This window comes from Brassica napus, chromosome C4 (assembly GCF_020379485.1).
Source record: "Brassica napus cultivar Da-Ae chromosome C4, Da-Ae, whole genome shotgun sequence".
Lineage (NCBI taxonomy): Eukaryota > Viridiplantae > Streptophyta > Magnoliopsida > Brassicales > Brassicaceae > Brassica > Brassica napus.
This window is the reverse complement of record NC_063447.1, coordinates 49,520,657-49,533,137: the sequence shown is the minus strand read 5'-3', so window position 1 is coordinate 49,533,137 and position 12,481 is coordinate 49,520,657. Positions and strand designations below refer to the sequence as shown.

The 12,481-nt window shown below is 40.5% G+C and overlaps 1 long non-coding RNA gene across 1 annotated transcript; it reads left to right on the top strand.

Moving 5' to 3' along the window:
- Positions 1-5,204: 5,204 nt before the first annotated feature.
- On the top strand, positions 5,205-12,035 carry LOC125586351. The gene is made up of 3 exons (XR_007322843.1): positions 5,205-5,713; positions 5,794-6,037; positions 6,117-12,035. It is a non-coding gene; the product is annotated as an uncharacterized LOC125586351 (long non-coding RNA).
- The last annotated feature ends 446 nt before the right edge of the window (positions 12,036-12,481 follow it).

Sequence of the window (12,481 nt, the reverse complement as noted above, 5' to 3'; positions counted from 1 at the left end):
TGAATAAGGAACATATCGTTGAGCATATTCTTTCACCCTCCCTCAGTCTTATCGTTGGGCCTTCTCACGGAAAGACTGGTTTTGAATTCGTTGAAGAGAGACGTTGGAAGACCTTTAGTGAAGATCCGCGAACTGAGAAGAGGATGGAACATGTAGAACTCGGACCTGACCCATTGCGACCTTCTCACGAACAAAATGTATATCTATTTCTACATGTTTTGTTCGTTGGTGCTTTACCGGGTTGGTGGAGAGATAAACTGCGCTTATGTTGTCGCAATACACCAATGTGGCTGTGGAAATAGGACATTTGAGTTCGAGAAGAAGTTCCTTATCCAGCAGGTTTCAGCTACGACATTTGCAACTCCTTTGTATTCAGCTTCGGCACTAGATCGTGAAACTGTGTCTTGTCGTTTTGATGACCAAGATACTAGGTTGCTGCCCAAGAAAACGCAGTAACCGGAGGTGAACGTCGAGTGTCGGGACACCCAGCCCAATCTGCATCTGTGTAGGCAGTGAGGGTGGTTGTGCTGGATTTGTAGAGCTGTAAGCCGTCTGTAATGGTGCCTTTTAGGTAGCGTAATACCCTTTTCAAGGCATTGAGGTGAGAGGCCCGTGGGTCATGCATGAAGAGACAGAGTTGTTGCACCGCGTACTGGATGTCTGGACGTGTTAGAGTGAGGTATTGGAGCGCGCCGGCGAGACTCCGATAGAGTGTTGGATCATCAACTTTGTCGCCACTGTCTTGAGATAGCTTTGATTTGAGATCGACTGGAGTACTTAGGGTTGCATTCTTGCATTGAGGCACGAATTAGAATGTCTTTTGCGTAAGCTGTCTGTGATAGGAGCATGCCATCGCCATTGTAGTCAACCTTTATGCCAAGAAAGTATTTGAGTTTCCCGTCGTCGGACATCTCAAATTCTTTCTTCAGTAAGGTTGTTATATGTTGACGCAGAGCCGGAGACGATGCCGTTAACAGTATGTCATCGACATAAAGGAGGAGATAGGCAATGTTTTTCCCTTTGCTGTAGATGAAAGAGAATTATCGCTAGAGCTTTTTGTAAAACCCAGTTGTTCTACGTACGAAGAGAAACGACCATTCCAGGCCCTTGGAGCCTGCTTGAGACCGTAAAGGGCTTTCTCTCCAACTTCCATACATGATTTGGCTTCGACTTGTCGGCCATACCTGGCGGTTGATGCATATAAACGGTCTCATCTAACGTCCCATGCAAGAAAGCATTTTTGACGTCAAGGTGATGGACCTCCCAGTCGCGTTGCAGAGCTAGGTGGAGTACAGAACGGATGGTTACTGGCTTCACAACGGGGCTGAACGTTTCATCGTAATCCAGGCCCTGCTCTTGTGACTTGCCGTTCGCCACTAAGCGCGATTTGTGGCGTGTAACCGTTCCATCTGCAGCAAGCTTATGCTTATATAACCACATGGAGCGCACAATGTTAGCATTAGGTGGACGTGTAACTAGACTAAATGTCTTATTCTTAACCAGAGCACCGTACTCATCAGTCATTGAGGGATTCCAGTTTGGATCTTTTAAAGCTGTTAGGTGGCTTTTTGGGAGAGGAGAAATGGTTGAAGTGTGGAGGTTTATGATAGTTCGCTGTTTTCGAGTTCCATCTCTGCTCCTAGTAGTCATTGGATGACGTGTAATAGGAGCTAAAATAGGTTGAACAGTCGTGTGAAGGGGTGGTGCAACAGACTGTAATGGAGGAGAGATGGCTGAATTAGAATATTTTTGAATGTTGAGGATACCTCAGACGTGTCGCCCAAGAAATCATAAGACTTTGGAAGTGAGATGGAATGAGTTTGAGCTAAAGGAAATATTAATTCATCACAGACCACATGACGAGAAATAATGATTTTTCTGGTCTGTAGGTCTAGGCATCTGTAGCCCTTGTGGCTTGATGGATAGCCAAGAAACACGCAGGATGTGGATCGAGGGGCTAGTTTATGGAGAAATGAATGATTCAGGTTGGGGAAGCATAAGCAGCCAAAGGTTTTTAGGTGATGATAAGAGGGTTCTCTCTGGTAAAGGGTTGTGTATGGAACACGGTTTTTAATGGAAGCTGAGGGTAGTATATTGAGTAAGTGAACAGCAGTGTGTAGTGCTTCCACCCAGTAAGAAGGTGGTAGGCGAGCTTGGAAAAGAAGTGTTCGGAGAGTGTTTATTTATGGTTTGTATCATTCTCTCGGAACGTCCGTTCTGTTGAGAAGTATGAGGACACGAGAACCGAACAACAATACCGTTTGATGAAAAGAAGTTTAGGAAGTTGGTATTGTTATACTCGCTACCATTATCGCATTGAAACGATTGGATAGAGGATTTGAACTGCGTTTTCACAAAAGCACAGAAGTCAGTGAACTTTGAAAAAACTTCAGATTTCTTTCTTAGGGGATAAACCCATATAAAATGAGAGAAATGATCGAGAAAGAGGACATAATATCGAATGCCACTGTTACTTGTGATTGGCGAAGTCCAAATGTCGGAATGCACCAGCTCAAAAGGAGCAGAGACAATTTTATTTGAATCAAAGAAAGGTTGTTTTAAGTGTTTACCCAATTGACATGCTTCACATACAAGTGGAAGTTGTCCTTTATTACAAGAGATGGAATTAGAAGAAATTAAAGAACGCAATGAGCCATTGTTGACATGGCCAAGGCGTTTATGCCAGAGAGAAGGAGCAGCAGCAAGGTAAGCGTGAGGAGTGTTCGGCAGTTTATTGAGTTGTTGCGGAACAGAGTAAAGATCCCCTGAACTGTCACTGCGGAGCAGTATCCGCTTGGTGCTGAGATCCTTTACAGAAAAACCAAACGGGTCAAATTCAACCGAGCACCAATTATCATTAGTAAACCGACGAACAGAGATAAGATTCTTGATGATATTAGGAGCAACAAGAACATTTTTCAATGAAAGAGGACGAGAATATGAAGCTAAAGAAGTTGAGCCGGATGAAGTAATGGGAATTTGAGAACCGTTTCCGACTTTGACTGACATTCCGGTGCTATTTTTAAGAACAGAATTTAGTGTACCTGAAGACGATGCTAAGTGAGCTGTAGCACCAGAGTCCATATACCAGTCTGCAGCGCCTGGATCAGCAATAGTCAAGGTGTTGAAAGCTTGAGCAAAATCGGTTGTTGGTTGGTATTGTGGGTCAGCAACTAGAGCTTGTTGTTGCTGTTGTTGACGTTGAGGAGCAGGGCCGAGAATGCCTCTGTTTGCTTGCTGAATCCATGGAGTAGGGAATCCAGGCCACTGCATCATTGGCGGTTGATAGAACGGTACCGAGTAATGCGGATTCCAATTGCTGTTTTGCCAGTTGTTGTTCCAAGAGCGTTGCTGGTTGTTGCGTCCACGACCACGGCTTCGATTGTTTTGCTTCCTGTTCCCATTGTTGAAGCGTTGAGGTTGTTTTTCTGTTGAGACCGTGAGAACTGTCGATGAGGAAGCGCTGTCTGCAGTCGCTGGGGCCTTAGTAGCTTTCTTGAGTCGTGTTTCCTCGTTGAGAAGCATCTGTTTCGCTGAGTCAAACGTAGGAAAGGGCTCCTTGTGTTTGATGACATTGAGGATGTTATCAAATTTCTCGTTCAAGCCATTCAGAAGATACATCACGAGTGTTCTGTCAGGTACTGGGGCGTCGAGATTGGCCAAGAGATCTGATATGGATTTCAGGGTTTGACAATACTCTTGCACCGTACGGTCTCCAATTTCCGTGGTGCGCAAGTCATGGTCGAGTTGGATTGCTCGAGCTTCCTTATTGTTCCTGAATTGGTTCTCAACTCGGAGCCAGATGTCGCGAGCGGAGCCACCAGTTTGAAACGTGCTGCGGAACAATGGTTGAGTCAAGGTTCCGTATAACCATCCTTCTTCTTCCACGGCATGTCATCATCGTTTGCAGGGAGAGAGGTGCCTTCGATGTGACCGATCACGTCAAATGCGAGACAGTGAGTGAGAAACAACTCACGCCAGGCGTCATAGTTGTGATCTTCAAAGTCGAGGGTGATAGGGATATGGGTTTTAATGTTCGTTACGCCAAAGGCACGGTCGAAATCAACGGGATTTGGTGCGGCCATTGACAGAGAACTTTAGAAGAGAGGGATGGTAGAAAGAAATTTAGAAAGAAAGGGAAGACGAAGAAGATTAGGGTCTCAAGAGCTTTAGCTCTGATACCATGAAATTGTATGTATTTCCTTGATCCAACATAAACACGATACAATCAATATATACACAAGGTTGTTCTACGGTTCCACTATACAAGGGATATGGTCAAGTAACGAGATCCTAGAATATAGGAACATATCGTTGAGCATATTCTTTCAATCAAGAGGTTAATTGATTACGGTTTCAGGGTATCTTATTATGGATTCAGGTATTATGAAAGTTCTGCCATTGAATCATCAAGGAAGTTTTGATTGTTTCATGTTATGGATCCAGAAAGATTTTATTGGATTTTCAAATTTTATTTTACTATTTTTTGACTGGTTTTTTATTGTCTCATTATGCAGAGAGGGGCTTTGATCTTCACATGATTTGTTTTTTTCATGAATGCTCTGGAAACAGTTTCGAAATCTCTTCTCCACCACCGCCACTACATCCATAGCTTCCGCATTTTCCAAACAGAGGTCTTCACACTATGGTGTTGTCCGTTTGCTCATCCAGGTGATCCATCTGGGTGAAGATGCAAATTGATGTTCGTTTTGTACATTATAATGCTACATCCAGATGGATCACCCAGCTGATTTTTTAAAAACTCATCTCAAATTCTCATCCAAGTGAAGGTGAGTCTTGATGGTGCATCTGGATTTAGATGCATCTAGTTCAGTCCAAAATCTAGGACTGTCCAAATGGAAAACGCATTTTCCCGCCAAAACCGCAAAAACGCATTTTCCCGCCAAAACCGCAAAAACGCATTTTCCCGCCAAAACCGGAAAAAAAAACTGTTTCCCACCAAAACCGGAAAATGCATTTTCCCGTCAAAACCGCAAAAATGCATTTTTCTTCAAAACACACATTTTCCGCCAACCGCAAAAAACAAACTTTTCCTGCCAAAACTACAAAAAGTATTTTCCGCCAAACACGCAAAAACGTATTTTTTTGACAAAAGCACAAAAATGCACTTTTTCGTCAAAAACACATTTTTCCACAAAACCCGAAAAAATATTTTCGCCAAATCCGTAAAAAATGATATTTTTCCGCCGAAACGTAAAAAAAAATATTTTAGTCATTTTATTAACAAGTCCACCTGGATGCAGATGAAGTTAAAAATGAAAAGCAAACGAACATAGTTGCATTCAGATGATTCATCTGGATGCATAGACGAAATGAAAAAACGAACAACATCCAGATGGATCATCTAGATAAGACACTCAGATGGACCATCTGGATGCATCTTTGAGATGTACTAACGAACATGACCTATGTCTTTGCCAGAAAACGGCCAAGCCTCAAAAGCTTTCATCGCAACTATCTGCAAAAGTCTGCGCTTCTTCCTCTAAACCTCTGCTGCCTCCATGCCACTTCCGCCTGTACGGCCACCATCGACATCACAACAACCTCAAGTAATGAACAAAACGCCGCCTCCTCCTCTGTTTCATGATTTTCTCCGCGTAGACCGTTAGGTAAAGATAAGTTCCTTTGAGTAATTTTACAAAACGCCCGACCGGACTATGGCCTGTGATAAGCTCAGAACAAGCTTCTTTGAGTAAGTTTACAACTTGCTTTGGCCTTTAGCCACAATTAACAAAAGCGTTCAAGAATGTATGATTTTGAATTGTTCTTTAGTTTCAGTGGAAGGGTTGTGTTTACAGCACTTGAAGCATTTGTGAAGAAGATGCCGACTAAGTAAAGAAGAAGAGTTGAAGTTGTATAGCTACAAAGTTGTAGTAGATGAGCTTGACTCTGCTGAGAAATTTCTCAGGGCCCTTGTGGAGTACCATTTGCATTTCAAGAGGCTGAAGCAATGCTTTATAGAGAGACGGTTGAAGATGAAGTGGTTCATCTTAGAAACTCCTTCTCAATGCTTGAGGTATTACAGAGTGACTTATTGTCATTTTCAATTTCTTGTGTTACAAGGTAAGGTGATTAATACAGTAGTACATAATTAGGAAGCTTGCACGGAGCTTAAGTCAAGCAGGTTATTCCTGAAGCTTTTAAAAGTCGTCCTTAGGACTGGGAACAAGATGAATGTAGGAACCATACTTGGTGGCGCAAAAGCCTTCAAGCTCTCCAATGTTAAGTGCACATATGAAAAAACAACTCTATTCCACTTTGTCGTGAAAGAGATATCTAGGTCAAAGGGAATCAGGGTTTAAGACAGCATCATGGCATGCACCAGAGATTAAAAAAAAAAAACAGAACAGGGAGAAAGGGGAGGAATACAAAAAATATTATAACTTACTTCCCTTCGGAAAATCAATACTTGATCGTTTATGGCGGTTTGTAAAACAAGAAGATATATAAATTCGTTGGTGAGTATACGAGTTCAATGGAATGGGGGAAAGTTATTATGACAATATGACATGTGGTATCAACATTTATTGTTGGGCAAAATATCATTTTAAAAATTATATATATATATATATATATATATATATATATAATCTATTAGATTGTACTAAAAGAACAAATCATACACTTCTAACTCAAATGATGTATTTTATGGTACTACTAAGGGTATTCCGGTCGGACGTTGATTTATCTTATGTATTTCATTTGTTTCATTCTCTTCTGTTAGTTAGTAGTCCATTTGAGTCTGAATTATTAGTTGTTGTCAATTAAGATTTGGGGGTGTCCATGATGTCATGTCAATGAGTTTCTTACTCTTGGTGAATGAATTTGAGAATTTTTTGACTTATGGGTTAGATGCAGTTTTTTGGTTTACGTATGTATTACCGTTTTTTTATTTGTTTAATTTAAGAGTCAGTAGAGTAGTAATCTATTTTTTTAACTTTAGGAAAAAAATAAAGTAATAATATTTTTTATTCATGATAGAAAAAATGTAAAATCCAGTTTGTCTTTACAAAGCAAAGGAAACAATGACATATTTTATTTTGATGAACCAACAAATTACTTTCCAAAACACGAAGGAAAAAACAATCGCAGCATATGAACCATAGCTTACACTTTTCGCTGGTACTGAAGGTCAAGTTTACGCTCCACTTCTTTTCTAGTTTCTTTATACTTTTCAACCCGGAATATTGCAGAGCGAAAGGTTTCAATCTATTGCAACATTTCCGTTTCAGCAACTAATACTTACTCTTAATATCTTCCTGTTACCAGTCGATCCAAATTATCATTCAGTTATTATATACCAATCGAAATACAAACATTCAATAAGTATCTATTTGCCTCACCTTAACTTCGGTTTGGTGGTCGTTGATCACCTCATATAGTGCACTCTCAGCCAAGCCCTGTTAGGATTCAGAGGCTTAAAGACATCACTTTGTCTCAGCATAAACCCACAACAAACCAAGATAGAAGTTGCTTGAAGTCCAAAAATAGAATGCTGTAAAAAACATTGTTGTAGAGAGTATGAAGAAGAGAATAGAGAGAAGGATAAGATGGGAGCACACACACAATTTAAGGAGTTCGCGCCCGTTAACGAGGGTCACTACATCTCCCCGAGACTACAGATCGGAATCCACTAGAAGGTATAACATAGTTACAAAGATACAAGTGATTCACTCATCATATCACTCATGAACTCACTCTAATGTATCTTACTTTGTTCTAATAAGAAAACCCAAAGCTAAGCTTAAGCTCACATGTTTCTCTCACCCTTCTAAGCTCTTTGTGTGGCTCAATCTCTCTCTCACGTTCTCAGCCTCCCTTTATAGTAGAGACATCTTTAAACCTAATGCACAAGAGGACAAAATGGAGAGGCTCCTCCTTGTGGTCCCAAAAGTAACTTAACCCATCTTCAACTCACCATACTAACTTGAGTTAAGCCTTGGATTACTTTTGATCTTCATTTGCTTGATAAACAAGTGTTCTCATCTTCACAAATCTCCACCTGAGAACATGTTGATCATCCCAAACAACTTGCACATACTTGAGAGAGAGAGAGTTTCTTCTTCTAGCTTCTTGGATTCCTGTCTCGGCTTCTGAGTATCACTACTCATCCTTGATCCTTAGCAGCTTCAAACACCATGAACCTGCTTGATCCATGCAGCATTCAACATCTTGTTCAATGCACATCAGCTGTGAAAATTCACCTTGCCGAACCTGAGCCATCAGAACATCTACATGTCACTTGAGTTGTGAAAACCAGCTCTAACACAAATCTGTATTAAGCTCAACTCATCAGTGACTTCTTCTGGCACCTGCAACACCTGAATATCTGATATAAAGCTCAATAAAATCCAGTACCAAGCTTAGGAAATGTCCAGCTTGTTGCTCCAACAGAAAACTCCATAAGCTTTATGACTTATGACTTCTCCAATCACACAATTCCTCCATGGCTTCTGTCATAACCATAAGTATGTTTCAGTGACTGAGAAAATACCAATACCACCTCTGCAAATCTTGATTCACTTGCTAGCTTCTAGGATTTCCTCATGCGCATTGAGATCAAAACCCTTTGAATTCACTTGAATCAAATGCAGAAATAACAGAATCATCTTAGCTTCTAGCTTGAAGCTTCTTGATTCAACTTGCAGTCAATCTCACCAATAGCTTACACTATCTGAGATTCACATCTTCAACCTGTTTAACCAAGCAATCCCAGAACAGAACCCTGCTCCACCATCTTGTTAAAACAGAACACACTAACAGCTTGAAAAAACCCACTACTAGCAACCTTGCATATGTCTCTTATCAACAACTTCTTGTGACATCCCTGAGACGCGTCCATACAACAGCTTACACATCAATTCTAGAACCCTTGATGTATTTCAAGCTGTAAAGAACAACCTGCAATACTTCTTCTTGTATGCAGCCTCCACCAAAACAAATCCGGTTCTTGCATTATTCAGTTTGCAGTCATTAACCGACATTCTTCTTCCTGAATATCATTAACTTTACTGGCCTGCAACTGACTTCCCATGAGTAGACACTTATGTAGACTCCTCATGATGCAACTAAGACAACTTCAAGCTCCTGAGTTGTTGTCTTTCTAATGCAGCTTGATCTCTGCATTCTTCATCCTTTTAGGACTTCTTTTTCAGGTTCTGACACTTCACTTGAGATGAGTTATCCATCAGACTTGATACACAACACTTTCACATTCTTGAAGTGAGCATCCTTGACACATAACCATGTATCATCTGCACTTGTCTACTTCAGTTTCTGCTTTATAGAACTCACTGAAAAAAACACTTCAGTTGCTTCATCTCAAAACACAGCATTGTGTCTTCTCACTGAAAAACTTTCAGAAACCTGCAATCCACTTGTAGTAACCTGCAACTCTGTTTCTCAGAGTCTGCAATTCGTTTTTGATTATCCTCATCAACACCCAGCTTCAAATCAAATCTGAAAACAATCTTTTACCATCAGATTATAACCTTTCTTGAGCTGAATACCCGTTGACACACCATCAGTTCTGCACTTGCTTTCTTCTTTGCACAGAGAACTTCAATAAATCTGATACAACAGCAAGATCCTTAGCCCTCTAACTCTTTTATCTTCAGCTAAACACTTGAGACAACCTCCGAATATAACTCCACCAGGAAAACAAAAAATCATTTAAGATATGCATTGCTCTTCTTGTAGCAATAATACTCCACCTGAAACTATAACCACTTGGACATACTCCGTCTCTATAATCTCAGCTTTGCAATCAGAGTTAAAACCACTCTTCCATGTATCTTTGATCCACAAACACGTTCTTATGTATCAGATTGAGTCACCATGACTTCTTGCTTGAGAAAGTGTGCCAAAACCTGTGACACATCTTCTTTCTTCTTGCAGCCATCCCATCTGATCCATTTGCAACCAGAAAACCCTCAAGAACTTTCTTTCTCCCGGCAGCACTGTCTCTTAAAGCATTCTTCATGTTGTGATGATGTTACAACTTAGGCTGATACATCAACAAACCATCCTTCTATCCCACAAATCTGAAATCTTATACTCTCTTGTCGCCAAAAAATACAACCATACTTGTCTTGTACCGCTGTTGATAAACAGGACACGCCGCCTAACTCCTCTAGCTAGGAAGACTTTCGATACCAGATTGTATCATGTTGCATAATACATTCAAAGACACTCCTCATGAAACATGATGTCTCAAATGCCTTCAGCTTCTAGACCACCGAAATCTTCTTCAATCTCTGAAGAACTGATTCAAGTACAAGATAATCTTCTGAGAAAAAACAATGCTCCACCTGAGATAAGTACTACTTATTCACTAAGATTCAATCCAGCAGAAAACTCCATGTGTTACACCAAACACAAATCTTCTTAAGAAACATGAATCTTCGCTACTTCCATCTTGTCAAGAGCTTACACTACTTGAAACAAGAACTCGAACAATCCTCTGTATACACTCAAGCTCACAAGAGCTCAACCTTCATTGCATCCCTCTGAAAATAGCAATGAAACTGAGTGTTACACCTTATGTTCACCATAACATTTTCAGACCGCAACAAGAGCTTAATCATCATTGCATTCCCTCTGAAAATAGCAATCATGTATCTTTATGTTCTCTGATGACACACCAACTTTAGACTGTCATACTACCAAGAACTGATAGCTAGCACCCTGAGATAAAACTTGCAGCAAGAAACCCCATCCAAAACTCAAAAGCTACTGAAATTGCCGTAATTGTTTCTGCCTTTGACAAACAGAAAACATGCCCTGCTCCATAACCATTCTGCATCCTCCTTTAAACTGGCCCAAGAATATCCTTACAGATACTCACACAGCCATAAAACACTCATCAAATCCAAGGTATTAGACGTCCCTGAATTTTCAGAGTTTCCGGGCTGGAAACAGATAGCTAAAACACCACTTGCAGCTGACTTCTACAAACTGATTCAACCAAAGAATACCCTGAAAACCATCACTGAATCTTGGCCAATCCCATGCAAAACCAGTACAAAATCACTGTGTTCAAACAAGCTTCCAATCCCAACAGATAAGCAGAACTTGAGCAACTTGAAACTTCAATACAAAAGCATCACAAATGCTTTGTGACTGCAGCAGCGGAATCAGACATTGAGTCTCCCAAAACTTGAGTCTTGAAATTGATGTTCGGTTTTGATATAAGCCATTGAGTCACAGAACGTGTACTCATCTTTTTATAACCCCAAAACCAGCTGATATCTCTGAAATACCTTCAGCTTACTCCAATCTTCAATCGGTTTCTTCAGCATTGACCAAGAACTCTCTTCTTGTATCATGTGCTTCTTGCTTCTATCTCTGATGTTTTTTCTTCTGCTTGCTACATTTCAGCTTGTGAGAATTTTGTCATCCTTCTCACAGTGTCGCAGCTTCTTGTATCTTAGAGGTCTCTTGATTTCATAGCCCTTGAAATCACCTCAACTGATTCACACTTTCACCATGAATCACTCCTTAAGATACAACTTGTTCACATCCCATCTTCACACTATAACCTGAGCTAAACCGGTTTTATAACCACTAAAGCTTCTCAAGAACCTTATATTACTCCACCTAAGATCTGCATGGATCCTTAAATGAGTAGAGATAACCTCTTGCCAAAGCTGTCTCTGTTTCTGAAACAGAAAACTGCATTTTTAACAGAAAAAATCTGCAACTTCTTTGGTTCTTCTTGTTCTTCAAGATGTGTGAATGAGATGCTTCCATGTACACCAGAATGAGCCTTATAACTCCTTCCTCTCACGTGCTGTTCACCAATAGACAGCTTGTCTTTCAGCCTGAGACATTCAAGTCTCCATACATTCCTCAAAACCTGAGAAATACCATGATGCTTCACCAAGAAAGAGTCTTATGGCTTCTTCCTCTCTTTAGCATCATTTACCAAGAGCTACTGCTTTGTTGTTCCTCCTGAGACATCACTTTTCTCTACAAAACCAGCTCTCCAAGAAAAGGACGTGGCTTCGTAACAGGAGCCTTGCTGCTCCAACTTTCCAAAGATCCAACCTTTCTCACTTTTCTTCACTCTCCTCCTTTCTCTAGATCTTCTTTCCTTTAGATCTGAATCTTCTTTCTCTCTTTCTTCTGGATCTGAGACTTTCTCTCTTGAAATCTCAGTGATCTCCAAAGCTTCACTCATGCTTAGAATCTCCTCATAAACCATGAGTTTCTCCTTCCATAAAACACAGCTTCCATAACCTTCAAAGCTTCCACTTCTCTTCTTGACAAAACATGATTCTTGACTTGAGAGAACCATAAAACACAGAACCTGGCTCTGATACCACTTTGTTAGGATTCAGAGGCTTAAAGACATCACTTTGTCTCAGCATAAACCCACAACAAACCAAGATAGAAGTTGCTTGAAGTCCAAAAATAGAATGCTGTAAAAAACATTGTTGTAGAGAGTATGAAGAAGAGA